Source organism: Cornus florida, unplaced genomic scaffold (genome assembly GCF_030987335.1).
Source record: "Cornus florida cultivar Cherokee Brave unplaced genomic scaffold, ASM3098733v1 CherokeeBrave_3.0.0_Hap2_Chr11, whole genome shotgun sequence".
Lineage (NCBI taxonomy): Eukaryota > Viridiplantae > Streptophyta > Magnoliopsida > Cornales > Cornaceae > Cornus > Cornus florida.
Genome location: NW_026775581.1, coordinates 54852062 through 54861576, shown reverse-complemented (window position 1 = coordinate 54861576; position 9515 = coordinate 54852062).

Below are 9515 nucleotides of genomic sequence, written 5' to 3'. Positions count from 1 at the left end.
TGGCTTACATCAAGTTGACCATTCCAATGAAATAGCTGCCGAGATGAAATCATTATCTCAAAGGTTTGATCAATTCTTGATCAACCAAAACTCGACAAATCAAGCATCTTTCATCCCTAACCATTCCCATCATGCATCCAATGAGACATATATGACTTATTCAAGTGTTTTACATTCTATTTCCAACTATCCCCATGGACATGTGCAAAGTGAGCATCATGAACAAGTCAATATAGCTTTTGTTAATCAAGGAAACAATCCTTATGGCAATTATTATAATCCTAGTTGGAGGAATCACCCGAATTTCTCTTGGAGAAACCAAGGGGAAGGCTCAAACCTTCACCAAGGTGGTTTCCAAGGGAAGTATGTTCCACCTCCAATGCAAAGCCAAGGTTCCTAATGATATAGACCATTTCAATCACAAGGAAATCAATTTTCTAATTCTCATTTTCCTAATCAACCATCATATTCTCAAGGAAATGCTAGGAGTCCCGCTTTTGAAGAGAAAGTTTTGACCGCTCTAGGCACTCTAGAGGCGAACACTCAATTGTTTCATTCTCATTCTCAATCTATTGCTAAGCCAGAAACCCAAGTAGGGCAAATAGCTAGTACTTTATATGCTAGAGAGAAAGGAAAAATGCCTTTGAATGCCCCACAAAAGCAACAATGTGTTGCGGAAACTCATTCTTCATCGGAAGGTCACATAATAGAGCATGTCAATGCCGTAACTACCTTGAGAAGTGGGAAGATTGTGGACAACCAAGTAGGTATGTCCAATGAAGAGAGTGAACCGGTGCAACCACAAGTTGACACCCGTCCCGTTTCACATCCTATTCCTCCTTCATTGCATATGCATGATCTTTCAAATGAGAATATCTTGAAAAGTGATTTTGAAAAGAAAAATTTGCAAAATGATTTCAAAACTTCTTGTGCTGAAGAGACTTCAAAGAAAATTTCTGAAAAGGTTTTTGAACAAAGAGCTCCATTTTCAGATGCCTTAAAAGGATCCATTTCAATTGACAAGCAAAAGGCCAAAACAAATGAAATTATGGATGTGTTTAGGCAAGTGAAAGTCAATCTTCCACTTTTAGATGCAATTAAACAAATTCCGGCTTATGCTAAGTTCTTAAAAGACTTATGCACCCAAAAGAGGAAGAACAAAAGCCAAACACCTAGGAAAGTTGTCTTAACCGAGCAAGTAAGCTCAATTTTGCAGCATAACACTCTTCCAAAGTTTAAGGACCCCGGTTCACCTACCACTTCATGCATTATTGGAGATCATATCATTAATCGGGCTCTTCTTGACTTAAGAGCAAGTATTAATCTTCTTCCATACTCGGTATATGTCAAATTAAGCTTAGGAGACCTAAAACCGACGTCGGTGGTTTTGCAACTTGCCGACCGATCCATCAAAAATCCTAGGGGTATCATTAAAGACGTATTGATTAAGATTGATAAATTCTTCTTCCCCGTTGATTTCATTGTCATTGACACGGAACTGGTCCTGAATCCTAAGAGCCAAATTCCCGTTATCCTTGGCCGTCCTTTCTTGGTAACCACGAATGCCAACATTAATTGTAGGATGGGGATAATGAAGATCTCATTTGGCCACATGAAGGTGAAGTTGAATATTGTAATAACCCTAATTTTAAAAGGATAGTCTCGGCATTTATTTATTATTTTTATTGTATTTTTGCGTGATTGTTTGGTTTAATTATTTTTATTTATTAATTTTATGTGACATGTATTTAGTTGGCATTTATTGTTTAAGTGTTTTAATTGTTTAATTATGAATTTTATTTTCGTTAATTATTTCTTATTTTCTTTAATTGGGTTATGTATTTAGTTATATGTGTATTTTCTGTAATTGGGTTAGTTGGTCTTTCTAATGTTTAATTGTTTTATTTAAATGTTTTAATTAGATTAAATTATAGACTAAATTAGTATCAGTTACTGTAGTAAAATAAATTAATAACTGGTCTAATTTTAAACAGTAGGGTTCCCTAAGAGGTTACGCGTATGTAGCTGAGTATCTTATAACCTAGATAGCTTTATGAGCCGACAGTGAGTATAACCTAGGTTTTTATGGGCCGAGTTATACATGGATTAGGGTTTAATCACTAAGCCTATAAGTATGTGTGTCACGGTGGTTTCTGTAAAAAAAAAAAAAAAAAAACAGAGACCGTGGGATACAGAGGGAGAATAGAGAGAGATAGGAGAGGAAGGATAGGTGGGAGCAAGGTAGAAGGAACGTGGGTTTGTGGAACAGCAGTGGGGAATTGAATGGGCAATACAGAAATTGGGAATTTAGAGTTTCAAGTCTGAAACTCAAAGGCAAGTTCTTTTCTTTCTCCTTCTCTTTGGCTCGTGTTCTGTGCACCTAGATAATCTCTAGGGTTTAATCAATCAATAACTGGAAGATATATGTTTAATATATGTCATATGAACGATCTGTTTATGTTGAAAACCGTTTTGTTACAGTTCATGCATGGCTCATTTTAGTTTTCTGTTCTTTAAGCATGTTGCTCTGTTGTAACTCTAGTCTTTGGATTATATTTTTTGACTCTGTAAATGAACCATGGGGATGTTATTGGGATTGATATAAGATCCATAGGTTCAGTGGTGAAGAGGAACAGAGGGTTCAGTAGAGACCTGAAAGTTTCTGAAACCTGTTCTAGTATTGTTTTCCAAGCATGCTAGTTTAAGTGGCTTGATTAAATTCTGTAATTGTTTTCAAAATTATTGTAAACAACCTTGGGAGATGCTTCTAGACTAAATTAAGACTCCTAAGATTAGTTTTAGAAACTAACAGAGTGGTAGGAACTGATTAGAGAGGGAGCAGACGGACTGAAACGAAGCAACGGGGACAGAGGCTCTCAAAGGAGGTGAGAGCCGGCTCCATGGATGTGGGAGCTGTCTCCCACAACATGTAGAGCTGGCTCTAAGGACTCCTAGAGCTGGCTCTAGGCTGAAAGAGCCTGCTCCCAAAATTTGGAGCAGGCTAATTCTCCAATATACGATTTTATTTTATTTATTTTTAGTTTTTAAGGTACTGTTTGGTATTCTGGGCACTGTTTGAGCTTTTGGATGTTTCTAATGGATTGTGGGGACTTTACAGAGGATTTAATTACTTAATTTTAAGTGTGATTAAACTAGTTGATGCATGGTTTAAGTCTCTAAGATAAAAGATAAAACAGTATAAAAGCGTATGACTTAATACACTGTTATCGGATGGGACGAAATAAATTGTTTAGGTTAATTTAGCAATTTGTTGGACTATAATAAGATTATAGAATTTGTTCTAAATGCATGATAGAGTCATTGATATATTGGATTGGGTCTATGCATGCTTTGGATGCTAGTTGTGTAAACTATTAAACTGTTTCCTGCAACTACATGGTTTAATTCTGGGATTTAAATTGCTGAAATCTTAAATACTTTTCTGCAATTATTTGGATGGTGGTGTTTGGTCTGTAAATTATTGAACTGTTATATATGTTGTAATTTACATGGATATGGAGGATTGTATGCACCGGTATGGGACGGTGACATACTAGGGATGGTTTAGCTCAAAACGCATAAACCTAACCTATTGGATTAATGGAATGGATTGAAAGATATCGAATCCTAATTGTGACTAAGTCAGATCAGCTGTAACCAAGTTGGATGACTTCCTGGATTAACGGATGGTAGTTAAGTCATATTAACTGAATAAGTTGAGTGACTAACTAGTTGGTTTATTGTATGTCAGTTTAATAAATAGTTGAATTGCATACCCTGGATTTGGACGGACTTTATATATAAGTTTATGGTACCACGAGTTGAGCTTGAGTCTCAGACTCGCTGGTTAGGGTGCGTATATGCAGTGGATGCGTAGCTGGTTATAATAGGTTGAGGTGTACCCTGTTAGGTCTAGGTACTTATGCCCACCTTTGGGTGCGTATTCGCATGTTGCTTTCTATTCAGGTTGAGACACCTATTATAGACTAGTGAATGTCCCTTAGTATGGATATATTTATACGTATGGACTAGATAGATATTGTGAGGTGTCTATGGTGTATCTGCGTATCGGGTCACTGTATGGATTGCAGTTAGATTAGAACTTGCTCGTGGGTCTGACCCACTCCTTCATTATTCTTTTCAGGTACATGACGGTTCCAGCCTTAGAGCTTGATCGTGCTTGTCGAGGATAGTCTCACCCTCATCTGATTACGTAGGACTTCTTTCGATGTTTTTAGCATTATCTATTTTCAATTTTCAGTTTCAGATGAACATTTGGTTAGGGGTCCATCAATGGATTCCTAAGTTGTAACTTTGAAGTTTTGGAGGATTGGAGTTCCAATTTTCAGTTACACATGGAGGGTTTTGGTTATTATTATTTCTTTCAGCTTTATTCTATCTTTGTTGTTTCTTTTTGTCATCTATGTTCGCTTTAAAATACTTTAATTGTTTGATATTCCCTCGGGTTTAGGCCTGGGCCTGATCAACCCGGGTCTCGGATCCGAGGGGTATCACAAATATCTTCAATCCGACCCTTCATTTGACAAACATGAAGAAGTGAATGTTGTAGAGAAATATCATAACCTTGAATGTGAAGGAATAGAGTCTTTGTGTGAAACCAAAATTTCATAAAGTCCATCTTTAACCCTGAATTCCAAGAAAGTTGTTTCAAAATCTTGTTTTGAAAGGGCATAGAAGCCCAAAGATCATTGTGACCAAGGACCAAAAATTTCTTTTGAGCTTAATCCAATAAGTTCTCTAGGGAACCATTTGTTGGGTGGAGTTCAAAACACTTATCACCCCATTAAGGAGGGGATGCACTACAAGATGTTTGGCGCAGACTAAAAGAGCCCAACGTCTTGCTAGAGACATTAAAGACTAGTACATTTCGTAGGGTGTCACAACCCTATTCCTCCCTCATTTCTGTTTTAAATTTCATTTCTTGCGAAGTCTAGATATTTGCTTTAGGTTCATATACATTACTAGGAACTATGATTAGGATTGCATGCATTTTCATGTTGAAAATGAGCATTTTGCATAAGTTCGATCGATCTCTAAGGATATTCGATCGATCGAACTCCATACCTGCATCCACCTGCATCCAATCACCTCTCTGTCCAATCGTTCAAAGAAAACTTGCATATTTCAGCTCTCTATCCCATCGATCGAACTTGTTCCTAGATCGATCTTTAGTTCTTCGATCAATCCAACTTCATCTTAGATCGATTTGCAGTCTCAACTCTTAGAAAATTTTTGAACCTGCATCCATCCTGTATATTTCAGTTCTCTATCCCATCGAGCGAACATGTCTGTAGGTTTTTGCATGTTCAATCGATCGGAGTCATTCTTCGATCGATCTTGGAGAGATCGATCTCTGTTCTTTGAATTACTATTTTATTTTAAGTTTGATTATTTTTGTTTTGAATTTTAAATTTAAAATAATAAATATTTTATTTTGTTTATTCAAAAAAAAAAAAAATTCAAAAGCTTAAAAAACAATTTGTCTTTTAGTGAGGAGAGATCGATCACAGTTCGATCGATCTGAGATTTCAGTTCAATTGATCGAACTGGTAAGGAAATGTTTTTAAAAATCAAATATAGGGTTGTTAGATCGATACCACAGATCGATCTAACACCCTCTCCTTCATCCCTTATTGCTGCAACTTACTTCTCAATTTCCGACGAACCGTCCAGCGACTCCATCTCACCTTGAATCTCTCCACCTCAACTAGGATCTCAAATCTCATCTTTATCTCATCTCATCTCTCGGTTTGAGGTAAGATCCGAACCCATTTATTTGATTTCAAGCTCTATTTTCATGAATCTATGCTTTAAATGTTAGATCTAAGGTGTCTTGATGATGAATCTTGCTATTGATGAAGCTTGAAGCTATGTATATGTGTATATATATGTATATAAAGGTTTTGTATTATTTTTTTTAATTTTGATTTTGGGGGTCACGAGCCATAGAAAGTGACCAATTATATTGATTTATTGTGTAGAGGGGCCCACAAGCTTGTTTGTGCCGTGCCATCCAAGTCATATCTGTGACTTTTTGAGTTTCACCTCACAGTTCAATCGATCGAACTTTTTCTCAGATCGATCTGTAACAGATCGATCTCACTTATTCCCGATCGATCGAACTTGCATCGATCTCACATTTTTGTGATCGATCGAACTTCACAGATTTGCCTCACACATTTCACACACCATCTCTTGTGTTTCATACTATCTCATACATGCCCAATGCCTATGTTTTCCACATTGGATGCATTCCATACTTATGCTGTCTAGCATGTTTCACATCATCTCACTTATTCTTTCTCACTTACGTAGATTTATGTTCCTTATCTGTTTTGTCTATCTTATTTGACATACATGATTCTATCAATTGTGCTTTAATTCTTTATACCGACACTGACTTCCTTTTTGCAAGTTTTCCTTTTCTTTTGCAAGCATGGCTAAGGTAAAGACTGTTACTCGCGGACATTATCACCGCAGGGCCAGGCGGAGTTTGGACGACGAGGCAGGTCCATCTCACGCCCAGAACCCTATTCAGGAGGAACCAGCAGAGCCCACTCCACCTCAGTCACTATTCGACAGTCGACTACAGTCTTCAGCCGAGGCATCTTCTTCACAGGCTGACGTTGAGGCTGAGCAAATACCATCTCCATCACCACCACCAGCTCAACCAGCCTAGTATTTAGACCGGCCATTACTAAGATACTCATGCCTTCAAGTGGCGCACGAGTCGGTCTTTGACATAGACTACTTTTCCCGAACTGTTCTTACCAGAGCAGCATATGACGATATAGACCGGAAGGGCATCTCAGCCATACTAGCCCCTATCACATACCCAATGTACCCAAGGTTGGTCCGGATGTTCTTCTAGAACCTCCGACCTGCCCCGAGTAACCTGGCGGAGCTGCGGACTACCATTGATGGCCAACCTATCAGTATCACAGTGGACACTCTTTCCAGATCCTACCGTTGTCCACACGTCTGCCCTCCCGATCTCCAGGATACCTATCCTACTCTATGGAGGCCCACATATGCAGACATGGCCATTGCACTCACAGGTCACTATGCCGGTGGCGAGATTTTCGTCACCTGGACTTATCTGCCAGACGACCTGTGGTTCTTCGATTCGGTGCTATATCGAATTATTTTCATGGCCAGCCACAAGATACAGAGGCGCGGCGACTTTCTGATAGCTTTATACGCCTTCTATATAAGGCACTGGATATCCATTCCTGCACTCACCTGAAGTGTTATGATGAAGCTGTATGTTGACCATATAAGCAAGGCTAAGCCTAAACGGGCTAAGTATCTCCCATTCGGCCATCTCATCACACAGATTCTGAGAGACCAGCGCTATCCCTTCCAGCCACGGGAGCGTACTGAGTCTGGGGCTTATTCATTTAAGAAGAAGGATTGGGATAAAAGCTACTAGGCTCTTATCAAGAGCCTACAGGATGATGCTGTAGAGGCAATTGAAGAGCTGGAAAGAGAGGAGATGGAGCAGGCAGCGGTAGCAGCAGCAGAGCAGGTGGCGGACGATATACCAGTAGATCCACCTGCCATGCACATGGATATTGACTTAGAGCATCCTGCAGAGGACCCAGAGCATCACTCTCCTGCTGGGTTATCCATTCATAATGAGGAGCAGGCTCAGGATCATCATTCTTCTGCTCTAGCGGTACCTGAGGCTCCAGCACAAACACCGGGCTTTAGAGAGCGCATCTAGGCTTTGGAGGATGCCGTAGTCTCTATCCGAGCAGACACTGTCTCTATCCGAGCTGACATTACTTCACTTCGTACAGATGTCATGGCTGCGTTGCGAGACTTATCCAGAGACATACGCGGATCATGCCCTACCCGTCCTTCTTCCTCCACTTAATTTTTCCATTCTTCTTATTCCTCTTATATATCTGTGATATCTGCATATTTTTTATACTGTTATATTATTTTTGTGGCCAGTCTGTTGGCCTTAATATCTCACTGGATGTACTATACTTTATTCTATTTTTCTCTTTTATCCATGATCTTTTGGATGTCATATTCTTCTATTGATATATTTGTCTATGACTGACTCCATCAAGTGCATCCCAGTGACTTCAGTGGGAGAGAGTGCTGCCAAAATTTTCAGGACCACCCTTATACCTCTCTCTATTTTTAGTTGCTATCCCATTTACACTTGCATGTCCACTGTGCACTGTTATTATCCCTTTTGTTGTCTAATGAACTTTTACCCAAGTGCCAAATTTTTAGGTTCACAGTTAATCCCAAGTTTGGGGGGGCTATGCCACCTACTTTGGATACTTCTATCCCGGCTATTCTTTGCTATAGCTGCACTGGTATACTCATTCCTTTGTTCTTTTTGCACATTGAGGACACTGTACCATTTAAGTTTAGGGGGTAATGGTGTTAATTGCAGCATTTGCTTTCAATTCAAAAATTTTAGCATGACTTGTGTATTTGAGGAATTTTCTATGATTGGTCCATAACTAGCTATAATTTTGATCTTTTGAGGACTATATTGCTTAAAATTTAAAAATTGCTTGACTTGAGAGTCCAATACTCCTTGTATGCCTTGTGGATGCCATTTAGGAGTAAATTTTTCGAAAGATTGATATCTTGCTTGCACTTGTGGTCAAAATCATCTTGATTTTGTGATTGTTTTGAGATTCACTTTAGGATTCTATACTAGCACAGGCACACACTAGCATTCATTTGTGGGGTACATGCTTTGTTAATTATTGAATTGGTTATATCCCAATTGAGCTAATAGTGCATTGAAAGCTTTCATTTTGATAAAGGTGGATAACAATCCCTTTTCACTAAGTAGTCGAGATTCTAGCCTCATCAAGTACTGAACTTCTCGCGCCGAAAGGTGGAGGGCCCAAACTCTAGGTTAATAAATGAACTTGAAAAAAAAATAATAATAAAAAAAAAAAGTTGCAAAAGCAATAAAAAAAAGTGAAAACTTCTCCCAAAAGGTGAGAAGTGGGAAATGATTAGACGAAGGTTGTTTTGATTTGTAGTCTAGTTAATTTGAGCTTGTAAGTCCTTAGGGGTGTTTGAACACCTAGTGCCCTAAAGCCATCTAGTTTGGGAGTCATTAACCTAACGCTCGACCTCATGGATCGCTAGAAAGCTTAATAGATCAACACATTACACCATGCTTCCATCTTTGATCCAATAATAACAATAAGAAAAAAAAAAAAAAAAAAAAAGAAAAAAAAAAAAGTGCACCTAGATCAATAAAGCTTTAATAAAAGGTTCACTTTTTGTCTTGATGATCGGTACTAGATTTGTATGCTAGTTTGAGGGTAAGGATGTGATCATTTCTTTAGTTGGTTAAGATAGCAACATACTTGATGCTGGTTCACTCAAAAAGGATTCTAGAGTTGTTTGATGTGTGGAGGACGATACTTGCTTGCTTGATGTTGAAATTTTGGGAGATTGCTTAGAAATGTTTGAAAAATTGCATACTTAAGATAGTTTTCTCCCAA